Here is a 12,346-nt window from a genome sequence, read left to right on the forward strand (position 1 = left end):
CTTTCTAAACACCCTGCTTAACATCACACGGGAATACAATTTACCCTTTTATCCTTTATTTGTAAAAATTTATTGTGCTTTCCTCGCATTAGATAAATATTGTTTATGTTATAAAAGGTAGGGTGTATACAAAAAGAAAATATTCAGTTATTCCACATTCTTCCACTCTGAAATAACCACTATTGACGGTGTGCTGGATTTACTTTCAGGACACACACAAGCAGAGACATCCTTCCATGAATACAGACCCATGCATTCGTGGACACAGACACAGGCACATATGAATGGAGGCACAGGCATACATGAACAGAGACACACAAACACAGTGTATAGACACAGGCCCATGCACACACGAGTGCAGGCAGTAACAGGTGTGCATACGTGTACACATATGCATAGGCAGTCACATGTGCGGATATGTGCACACACATTTACAGTCACACACAAGTACCTATGTGTACACACATGTGCAGGCAGGCAGACACATGCATATGTACACACATGGATATATGTACACACATGCTGTCACATGTGCCTACGTGTATGCACATGCGCAGGCAGGCACATGCATATGTACGCACATGTGGATATGTGTACACACATGCTGTCACACACATGTACATACGTGTACACACATGCACAGGCAGTCACACACACATACATATGTGTTCACGGATATGCAGGCAGTCACAGCCACGTGTACCTGTAGTTTCAGAGAAGAAACTTTGTATGCCTACAGTTTTAACCAGCTTTTAAATATTCATTATAAATTGTAAATACAGACAGTCCCCAATTTAACCACGGTTTGACACACAATTTTTTGACTTCAGGATGGTTCAAACATGATACAGGTTTGGTGAATGCCATACGAGTGCCCCTCTGCTTCTGTTTTTCACTTTCAGGATAGTTCTCAATATTGCATGAGATATCCAACACTTTAGTATAAAACAGGCCTCGTGCGAGGTGGCTTTTGCCCACTGTAAGCTGATGCGTGTGTTCTGTGCACGTTCACGCTGGGCAAGGCTGAGCCCTGATGTTATGTGGATTAGGTGTATAAAATGCATTTTTGACTTACAGCATTTTCAGCTCATGATGGGTTTATTAGGAAGTAACCCCCATTATAAGCCAAGGAGCGCCTGTCCCTGAATGCAGGAACTTGGTGTTCTTAGACTACAGGAATAGGTAATTGCATCCCATGTACATGGGATAATTCTTCCAACCCAGTCTCCTCATCTTGACATTTAAGTAGCTTCCAGTTCATTACACACGTAACACATTTTAAAGTATCTTCTCCTTAAACTCCCTGGCTGTTTTCTCAGGAACTAGTTTGAAGGGCAGATTCTCAGAAACCTTGAGTCAGGAGGTCTGTGGAGGAATGAAAAGGACCTGAATTTTTTATGTGCTTCCCCATAGATTTCAGTGCGGCAGTGTGTGAGGAACGTGTGTGACCTATGGGCCTTAGATCGAGAGAGGCTGTCACATGCCCCGTCGTTTCGTGGGTGGGGGGTCATTTTGTGGTGGGTCGTTTCGTGGGTGGGGTGTCATTTAGTGGGTGGGGGGTCATTTTGTGGTGGGGGTCATTTCGTGGGTGGGGGTCATTTTGTGGTGGGGTCATTTCGTGGGTGGGGGGTCATTTTGTGGTGGGGGTCATTTTGTACTGGGGTCATTTTGTGGTGGGTCATTTCGTGGGTGGGGGTCATTTTGTGGTGGGTCATTTCGTGGGTGGAGGTCATTTTGTGGTGGGGTCATTTCGTGGGTGGGGGTCATTTTGTGGTGGGGTCATTTCGTGGGTGGAGGTCATTTTGTGGTGGGTCATTTCGTGGGTGGGGGGTCATTTTGTGGTGGGTCGTTTCGTGGGTGGGGGTCATTTTGTGGTGGGTCATTTCGTGTGTGGGGGTCATTTTGTGGTGGGGTCATTTCGTGGGTGGGGGGTCATTTTGTGGTGGGTCATTTCGTGGGTGGGGGGTCATTTTGTGGTGGGGTCATTTCGTGGGTGGGGGTCATTTTGTGGTGGGGTCATTTCGTGGGTGGGGGGTCATTTTGTGGTGGGTCATTTCGTGGGTGGGGGTCATTTCGTGGTGGGTCGTTTCGTGGGTGGGGGTCATTTCGTGGTGGAGTCATTTCGTGGGTGGGGGGTCATTTTGTGGTGGGGTCATTTCGTGGGTGGGGGTTATTTTGTGGTGGGTCATTTCGTGGGTGGGGGTCATTTTGTGGTGGAGTCATTTCATGGGAGGTCATTTTGTGGTGGGTCGTTTCATGGGTGGGGGTCATTTTGTGGTGGGTCGTTTCATGGGTGGGGGGTCATTTCGTGGTGGGTCGTTTCGTGAGTGGGGGTCATTTTGTGGTGGAGTCATTTCGTGGGTGGGGGGTCATTTTGTGGTGGGTCATTTCGTGGGTGGGGGGTCATTTCGTGGGTGGGGGTCATTTTGTGGTGGGGTCATTTCGTGGGTGGGGTTATTTTGTGGTGGGGTCATTTCGTGGGTGGGGGGTCATTTCGTGGTGGGGTCATTTCGTGGGTGGGGGGTCATTTTGTGGTGGGTCGTTTCATGGGTGGGGGGTCATTTTGTGGTGGGTCGTTTCGTGGGTGGGGGTCATTTTGTGGTGGGTCGTTTCGTGGGTGGGGGTCATTTTGTGGTGGGTCGTTTCGTGTGTGGGGGTCATTTTGTGATGGGGTCATTTCGTGGGTGGGGGGTCATTTTGTGGTGGGTCATTTCGTGGGTGTGGGGTCATTTCGTGGTGGGTCGTTTCGTGTGTGGGGGTCATTTTGTGGTGGGTCGTTTCGTGGGTGGGGGTCATTTTGTGGTGGAGTCATTTCGTGGGAGGTCATTTTGTGGTGTGTCGTTTCGTGGGTGGGGGTCATTTTGTGGTGGGTCGTTTCGTGGGTGGGGGTCATTTTGTGGTGGGTCATTTCGTGGGTGGGGGGTCATTTTGTGGTGGGGTCATTTCGTGGGTGGGGGGTCATTTCGTGGGTGAGGGGTCATTTCGTGGGTGGCGGTCATTTTGTGGTGGGTCATTTCGTGGGTGGGGGGTTATTTTGTGGTGGGTCGTTTTGTGGGTGGGGTTATTTTGTGGTGGGGTCATTTCGTGGGTGGGGGGTCATTTTGTGGTGGGGTCTTTTTGTGGGCAGGGGGTCATTTTGTGGTGGGGTCATTCCATGATGGCCCTCAATGGGACAGGGCACAAGGGGAGCAGCTTCTTCCTGGGCAACATCGTCAGCACCACCCCGAAGCACAACTGCATGATTTGACTTTATCCCAGAAATTTTCTTTTCTCCAGAGGCCTCATTGAAGGGAACCCAGGCTCTCTGGATGGAGCATTTTTCAGCAGCACTCACCTGGGAGGGGCACTGGGCTGTGTTGTCTCAGATCCAGCTGCATCTTCTCTCCATACAAAATCGTTTTACCTTCAGATGCAGAATGATCCAATACCGTCGGCTGTTTACCCTCAGATGCAAAATGATCCAATACCGTCAGCACGTGGGGAGTGTGCTGTCACTTCTGAAGTGAAGGCACAGACTATACCGATGTTAATACCACTCAGCATAAAGATGACGTACGAAGAGTATTTTGTCAAAAAGACACAACAGAGAATTTACACATGCACAAATAGAAATAGACTTGCTACTATGTAATTTTATCTAGTAGAGCATTTTCTGGAGTCCTAAGTGGACTGATTTTGGGATCCAGAGTAAAGTCATGTCTGGTCCACATCATAGTTTAGACTCATGGAAGCTGCTGCTTCTCATGCAGATCCCGCCACGCTCAGCACAGTGGCTGTATGAGGCTGGGGGGCTTCACCTCTGTCTCATGCCTGCTCAGTCACCTGCTGACTCTCCTGCCTGTGCCCCTCAGGGCTTAGCTCTACTCCTCTCTAAGTGGAGAAGTCGACTGGGAGTCTGCTACAGGTTTTTTCCTTTCAATTTCAACATGCCATGGATTCATGAGAGCAAATGAGCTTAAATGCACCATCTATAAGCCTATTAATTTTTGAATTTGCACACCAGAGGAGTGCCACCTGCCCACATTCTACCCACAATGGGATGCCCCACAAGGATGCAGAGGGAGAAACCAGGCTCAACACACCTGCCGCCAGCACGCACCTGCCAACTGCACACTGATGTTGTTCTCCTGTGCCTGGTGTTGCAGCCCCAGAGTGCCTGTTGTGGGCACTCAGCTCCCGTGTCATGAGGTGGGCCTGGGCCTGGCCGCCCTTCCTGGGTCTGCCTCTGACCACCCCTTCCCCCCATTCTCATGCATGTAGACAGTTCATACATAGCCCAGTGGGTTTTACCTCATTCAGCTGTTTCTTCCTCCTTTCTACAAACTCTGAGGACTTACTTTACATACAAAACCATGCCAAATGCCATGGGGTATTTAAAGCTCAGTAGCCTGTAATCCCTGACTCAAAGGCAGTAAAAAGGAAATAATTTTTGCAGGTAGTTTTAACACATGGCATCACAGCATACACTAGGAATGGGGAAAGTTTGCTGTAAGGCATAGAAAAGGCAGTGGGGAGAGGAGGGAGTATCATCTTTGGAGGAGTTACTATATTCCAGGCATTGTGTAGGAGGAATCCTTTGACGGGGACTCACAGGCAGGGTCCCTGGAAGAGGTGGCATTTAGCTTTGGCCTCGAAAGATGGCCGGGGGATCATTAGCTTCTATAGGAACAAACCCCATAGATGTTGCATTGGCCTAGTAGGGGGGCAGTTTGTTTTTTCTGGTTGGCCTGGTCATCAGAATAACTCATCTGGGTAATACATGGAGGGGTTTTCTAGGGGCTCGGTTACACACACTGGACTTGTTTTTAACATATAGGAGAGGCTGGGAGCATTTCTGAAAAATGGCCTATAGAAACGCGGGGCAATGACAACCTGTAAGGATAGAACTGGCTGCAGTCCATACCTGTAATATTCAAACTCATTATTAATCTTCCCCCAAATGTCTATATAGAGAACCAGGCGATATCCAGGTTAAGCAAATATTCAAGAGAAATGTAAATGTGACCTTCCTTAATTAACAAATTTGCTAACATTTCTCATCACTGCGGAGTTGCTGTAGGATGTTCAGCTGCCTCTTGAATTTACGTGTGTAGAGTAACAAACAAGGAAGCATATGTAATGCTCTTTGCCGTTTGCAGTTTCACAAAGGAAAAGAGGTGCTGTAGGTTTTGCTTTGTAATTTTGGGTTATTTAAAAGAAATCAAAATAGAAGCGTGGATGTCGTGGAGTCGCATCCATCAGATGCAGAACCTTCTCTTTCCTGGTGACTGGCCAGTCTATTTGGGCACATTATTTAATGCTATCAGACCTCAGCCTTCTAATCTGTAAAATGCCTTCTTCATAAGACAGTTATAAAGTTTGGGGGAACATAGAATGAAGTGCTTCCTACACAGGCAGTACAAGTGATGAGTTCATACCCTTGGAAGGGAAGGAGCTTGTGCAAGCTTGATCTCCACAGAGAAGGAACCAGAAGGGCCAGGTGTGTCCCAGTCAGCTCTGTCATCCCAGTCAGCTCGTAGTCTCTGAGGCCAGGGGTTTTAAAACCTGGGAAGTGAAATGTGTGCATGCAGCTGAAGAAGAGACAGACGCGTGAGTGATGAAGATTGACACAGAAACACACCAAGCAGAGGCCCAATAACTGCGAGGAATTCCGTGGATGTGTACCGTGTTTGGAGACGGGATAATTCCTGGATTTAATTGCAAAGGGCCCAGTCTTTCTGCCTGACATATTGGGTGCTAGCAGAATGTTGCCATAACAACCAAGCAAGTAACTGTGGCAGGTTAGCAAGCAGCCAAAAATCATCATAATATTTAAGAACCAAAACTTTAATATTTTATTTTCATTTCCGTCACTGGTTTTCCTTCCTAGCAGAATGGATTCCTGTGCTATTTATGGGAATCTTTTCTGCAGTGCTTTTAGAGCAAGTACTGTTGAGTTTATATTTTCCAAAAGATTAAGAATGATCCCTTTGATGAATTTCACTTTTATTTGGGTCTTTTTGTGTAAAGAAATCTGTGGTTAGCAGTACAACAAATGTGTTACACCGGCTTCCTTTTCCTGGTCAGATTCAGCCTTCCACTGCTGGGTGCTGTTCATCATCGTGGAGTGCTGAAATGGGAGCCTCTGAGCCTGTGTGCGGCACCCGGCGTTTCTGGGAAGCTTCCTATAGATTTTTCGTCTCCTGGTTTGAGTACAGGCATGAATGCACGCGCACATGTACACACACGCACGCACACACACACAGACACACACGCATGCGCACACACATGTATGCACATGCACACACACACGTACACACATGCACACACACGGACACACACACGCACACGCACACACACGATCCATGCATGAAAGTCATTCGCAGTCATGTCTATGCCCAAACCCACCATTAAAACATTTTTGTGTCTCTGTTTCAGTGTCTGTATTAAATGGCTTGGACTTTACTCTTGGCTCCAAGCATCTTAGATTTGTAGTCACCAGTTACACTTCGGCTTTGTAGACGTCTATCATTGTCAACATAAGTTTTTACATAAGTGCTGTCATTAAAGTAGTCTAACTTACTGTATATTAGAATATATGATATTTCTGCAAATATTTATATTTTCTATGGCGTTCATTATTAGTATAGAAATTAAATAAAACATGCCCAGTAATTTATCATCCCTCTCTTGGGTTGTGTACCTAGGAATGATCAGATAACAATTGACTGCTTAATTTAAATGAAACAATGCACTATTCTTAGCAGGAATTAACATTATTTGGGAGGTTTGATTCATGGTTTTTGCATTGTATTAGTGTTATGCTGTTGCACTGGACAAGACCTTAAAAAAACTCTTGGAGACTGAGACTCAATTACTCTCAATCAAATTGTAAGGAAAAACCATAACTTTTCTAAAACATTTTTTATTGTCAACTGTTTTCATTAATGCTTTGTGTTTGTTTTATAAAAAGCACTAGAACAAAATAATAACAGCCTTCATAGACAGTGGCACACAAAAATAGTTTTTCCTCATGAAGCAATAATCGCATATAGCAAATTGAATATACTTCCACAGCAAGGAATGTTGAGCCCACATGGTCAGAAAACAGTTCCATGTTACGACGCACATTTAAGATGTTTATAAGGATCAACTTTCTTAAAAATTTTACCAAGAGTGAAATCTATGGAATAGACGTTTTGTAAAGATGGATGCTAACAGTGTGTGTTTTGAGACCACTTTTTCTCAATTGTCCAATTGTGTGATTATGTGATGACATTTTCTAAACATAAAGCGCTTTTGCTGGTGGTTTCGGCCTGATGAGCTCTATTTTCGTGAAACAGAAGATGAGTGCATTAAGAACTGTAGCTTCAACTTATCAAACTAGCAAATTGATTTTCTGTTTTCCATTTCAAATCAGAGTCACAGTGATTTGGAGTCATCCGTCCACTGTAAGTCTCTTCTTCCTGCTCTAAATATTAATGTAATAAGATATCTAGGTTCCTTATCTATGAATGTGTTAGGACTTTATCTGGTTTACTGTTTGGATCAGATAAAATATTTTTCTACTTAAAGTCTGTAGTTATTACTTATAAGAGATTTTACATGTGGACTATTGATTTAATGGCCCTACTAATATTTTCCATCAAATATCTAAAGCCAAGGACGCTTGTCTTCTCACTGCTGGACATCCGGATAGGATGCTGGAAACAGCCGTTGGATAGGCCGTTGGTCACCGTCTTCCAGCTGCTCCACAAAGCAGGTTCCAGAGCTGCATCCCCTGCCATAATAGCCCGGGAATCGGCAGCCAGCACCGTTGCCATGCTGAGCGTTCACGGCTCATTCCACTGAGGAGGCCTCGCCAGCAGAGAGGGACACCTGAGTCAGGCTCATCTGGCCTTGAATCCTGATTCTTACTTCAAGGATTTGGGCACGATATTTAATCTCTATGGATCTCTACTTCTCAATCTTCAGATGTCAGGAATAATAATACCTGGCCAGCTACAGAAAAGAGTGGGTTGGATTGTGGTCACCTTGGTGTGCCCTGGGGGGTGTTGAGATGCGGGAAGCGGCTCCTTATGGAGGCAGCTCAGGGAGTTGAGAGCAGAGAGGGCTTGGTAGCTCCCAGGTAGCAATATTTCACGACTGAGTAAGCATTCAGTTGTATGACTTCCTCAGGCAATTCAGTGTAACACTGGAGGGCTTTTAGAGAAAAATGTAATTCTTGTTTTAGGAAAAAATACCCGTTTGTTCCTGGTTATAACTTTTGATCAAATGACCTCAGTTGAGTGTGTTGTGTGGAATAGTTTTACAAGGGCCTGGTCACGTGGGCCTCTCCACTCGCGGCATCTGCGGCCCCTCTAACGCATCGCATAGTTTCACGTAACTGTTCCGTGCATGTGGCGGAGGGTGGAATTCCTCCAGCTCTGTGTGTCCTCTGTCCTGGTTTATCTCAGCCTTCTCCCATTTTTCCCATCTCTTTTTCCTAGTTTGCTTATTTACATGTCTTAATTTTGGAACTTTTTTCATGTTTCGGAACTGTGTTTCAGAGAGCCATTGTTTAGTCTCTTGTTTGCTGTAGAACTATTAAAGAAAATTTTATTTTTCCCCTAAGCCAGCAGGACTCCAACTGATGACTTCCAAAAGGTGTGTAATGAAACACAGCTCCGGTTGAAAGGTGCCAGGACACTGGCACACCCATGCCAAAATGTGGATTTATACAGGGATGCGTTAGCGCTGTGCTGCTGTCAGCATCAGCTCTGCAGTCAGACTGAGCTGGATTTGAACTCTGACCCTGCCAGATCGTCGCTCCAGAAGTTTCTTAATTTTGATCTCAGTTTCTTCAGTTGTAAAATGGGAATTCCAGCACTTACATCAGACTGGCTGCAATGAGTACATGCAACTGTGCCCCTGAATTTCTGATTGTATCTGGTAGGTAACTTAGTAAATAGCAATTCCCCCTTAATCCTCTACCTGCGTTTTCTGGTGAATACAACCCAAATAGGGAGGTGAGAATTTCCTAATGATAAATCACCTCAAAGAGACAGAGACAGGCCGTGTTCGTTAGTTTTCGTTAACCCCGAGAACTCACAGACCCACCAGAATAATCCACACCCGCAGTTTGAGATACATATTTTTCTGCATGAAAATGAGTTGTAAAATTATTACTGCAGAGTTTTACCTTTCAAACCTGTGAAACCTTTCAGTGTGAGAATACTTTTTACCCTAGGACATACAGTTCCCGTGAGATATGCATGGGTTACTACACGTTGAAGTTAGCTGCCTGTATTAACATAGGTTATTAAGAAACAGGAGTTTTAGCACAGGTAAATTTAATTACATACATTGAAGTTAGCCATCTGTATTAACAGGTTATTAAGAAACAGGAGTTTTAACACAGGAAAATTTGAATTACATACAGTTCATGTTAATCCAAACATTCAAATGCTGCACGTATTTTCCATTTTACTAAATCATTATTCACATTAGGGTTATGCACACAAGGGCTAAGTCTTTAATTGATGATTCTTTCCTTCTATGGGTATAAATGGCATTGCCTAAGAATTCAGCTGTTCGTTTATTGTCTCTCTAACTTACTGGCTGTGCTATCTCTTGATTTCTTATGTCTATCTATGAAAGAAGATTAGAAACCTCTATTCTAAACACCGACAAAGTCTTTCTGGAGAATGTAAGCAGGGACCAGGCAAACAAGAAAACCTCCGGTGTAATTTTCTCTGAATTAGATTTGTTTGCGAACAGCTTGTGGCCTTTCATCTTTGAGAATTGTGACTATGTTCATTGATACTAACACCAGAGGTTAAAATGTGTTACCAAGAGAACAAAAGGGAGATAATCTTTAATTCAATGTAGCAAAACAAAGTACTTATTGAAGCTTTGATGTTTAAGGCTGGAGAAATAAAAAAAAAGATGTTGAGTTTCTGGCTCTTATTTTCCAGTTCTTAAATCCTTCATTTTACATTAGGACCCAGAGACATCAAGCTGCATAAACAAGAAAACTTGTTTTGCTTTGTTTGTGGCTCTACATGAAACTAAGATTATGGGAAAACATTCTATCAATAGTCTGCTTCTGGTGAACTTAACAGTTTTGAGAAGAAAAGACGTTACCCTGCTCTGCCACATTCCCCGAGTGAGGATCACATGGGGTTGCATGCAAGTGTATTCCCACAGGGGGAGTGGCTGGATTGACTAGCGGCAGGTCTGGGGGCACGGCCGGATTGACTAGCAGTGGGTCTTGATTTCAGCATTTTGCTAAAGACCTTGTTTTGGAGATGTTGCTTTACAAATAGATAATCACTCACTTGGCACTGAGAGAATAAGCCCGAATTTCTGTAGGAACCCAGCACCTGCCACGGCTCCGATGGGCGACCTGACTGCTGCAGGCCATGCTCTGCTGTGAGATGCGGTGTGATATGGGTTCAAAGTTTTGCATCGTCCAGTTCAATCATCAATAGAACTCTGAGAGTGGCTTCTAATACCTGCCCATGCACCCATTCTCAGGTCAGCCTCGAGGGGCCATGCAACAACCTAGCTGGCTAATGTGGTTCAGCAATGGGGAGCACTGTGTTGGCAAAGAGGAGATCAAATTGGAGGGAGCAGGGGGAAGCCTGGCTCATCAGGGCTGGTTAAAATCCAAGTTGATAGCCATCTACCAAGTAGGTTGTTTCACCTGTTGTCATGTATGTGGTTGGCAAATTAGAGTTGTGGTTGTCACCTCTTAAGACAGATTGGCCTTATATTATATGGACAAGCTACAAAGATCAAGTGATCTTAAAAGTGATATTTGAGGCCCACCCCAGATTATTGGATTAGGAATCAGGAAACACCTTGTGGTGTGACTTCATGTGAGTTCCCGGACACCTGTGCGTGTTCCTTGCCCTTGATGGCCACACCCACCTGTGCCTACCTCAAAAGACCTCATCAAAACTGGTGTTAGAAGCTTGAGGTGGAATGCAATTCAGCAAACCTTTATTTAGCATCTCAGGTCTGTACCTTGGGCTAGATGTTGGCCATAGCAGCGTCTGCTTCTGAGAAGACATAAACGGAAGTCTCCAGGGCTCCCCCCATGTGTCCATGTGTCCATGGATAAACCTCAGGCTCGCCCATCTCTCTGTGTCCAGTGGGAGTCCTAAAGCCAGCAGTGCTGCTCTCTGCTCTGGGGCTCCGTGACAGCTCTCTTTGGGCCCTGGATCCTCTTGGCTTCAGTTATAGGGAGAGGCTCCATCACCAGCTGGGCCTCATCCCCTGCTCACTCACCCTTCGGGGTCCCAGCGTACTCCATCCCCGAGGGCCTCCTAGGACCCCTGCATCCCCTGGGCATGGACTCTCCCTGCCTTCTCCGTGGAGGCACGAGGGGTGGCATATTCCTTAGGAACACAGCTCTGGAGCCGCAGTCCTGAGCCCGAAGTCTTGGGCTCCTCTCTCAGTTCTGTGCCTCAGTTTCTCTCTCCATGAGACAGAGACGCCAGGAGCTCTAGCCTCGGGCTGCAAGAGGTTGAATGAGCAGGGCACGTGGTGTGTGGCGGGTGTGGGCTGTTCAGTGCCCATTGCCTCCCCTCCATTAGGCTGTGAGCTTCCCGGAGGCAGGGGTGTGATCATGGCTTTTGTTCTGGTTTGCTCCCTCCTGTGTCCCCACCACTTCACAAATGCCTGGTGAATGCTTGTGGGTAGATATGCTGTGGTCAGCCTCCTTGGACCAAGGCCCCCTCTTTCCTGTGGGAAGGCTGAGGGGGGTGAGGCAGGTGAGGGAATTCCACGTCTGTGCAGGCGCAGTGGTGACCGCAGGAACCACCAGGACAGACAGAGACACACCTCTTGGGAAGGCAGCCAGGCAGTGGGACCGACCATATGGGGCAGTGCAGAGAGTCGGGGGCGGTCGCGATGCAAATCGCCATTCTGTGTGGCCCTGGGGGCATGGATCGGGGGTATTCACAGCTGGTGGTTTTGAAGTACGAGTGGGCTCTAGAGGGCCAGAAAAGTGGTAGCTGGGACGTCTTGACAGCAAGCAAGCGGTCGCCGGGATGGCTGGGTGAAATGGAAGCGGAATCTCAGGACCTGAGTCTGGGGCTTCAAGTTCCTCCACAGGGTCAGACACGAACTGTTCCCAGGGTCAGATGTCAACCACGGAGTGGGTGCTTGGAAAAGCCTCAGGGCGTGCATGGCTGCATCCATTTCCCATGGCCACCGTCATGAAGACCACAGACTGGGTGGCTGAAGGTAACAGAAATGTACTGTCTCACAGTTCTGGAGGCCAGAAGCCCGAAACCAAGGTGGTGAATGCTTGTGGATAGATAAACTCCCAAGGTGGGCTCCCTCTGGAGGCCCTGAGGGCCTCGGTCCCTCCGCTGTG

The 12,346-nt window shown here is 46.4% G+C and overlaps 1 protein-coding gene across 5 annotated transcripts in view; it reads left to right on the top strand.

Annotated features, from left to right (window-relative positions):
- DLGAP2 (DLG associated protein 2) overlaps positions 1 to 12,346 on the top strand; it is a 968,326-nt gene that overhangs the window by 320,595 nt on the left and 635,385 nt on the right. The gene's annotated exons all lie outside the window — the stretch shown is intronic.

The sequence above is a fragment of the Gorilla gorilla genome, chromosome 7 (genome assembly GCF_029281585.2).
Source record: "Gorilla gorilla gorilla isolate KB3781 chromosome 7, NHGRI_mGorGor1-v2.1_pri, whole genome shotgun sequence".
Lineage (NCBI taxonomy): Eukaryota > Metazoa > Chordata > Mammalia > Primates > Hominidae > Gorilla > Gorilla gorilla.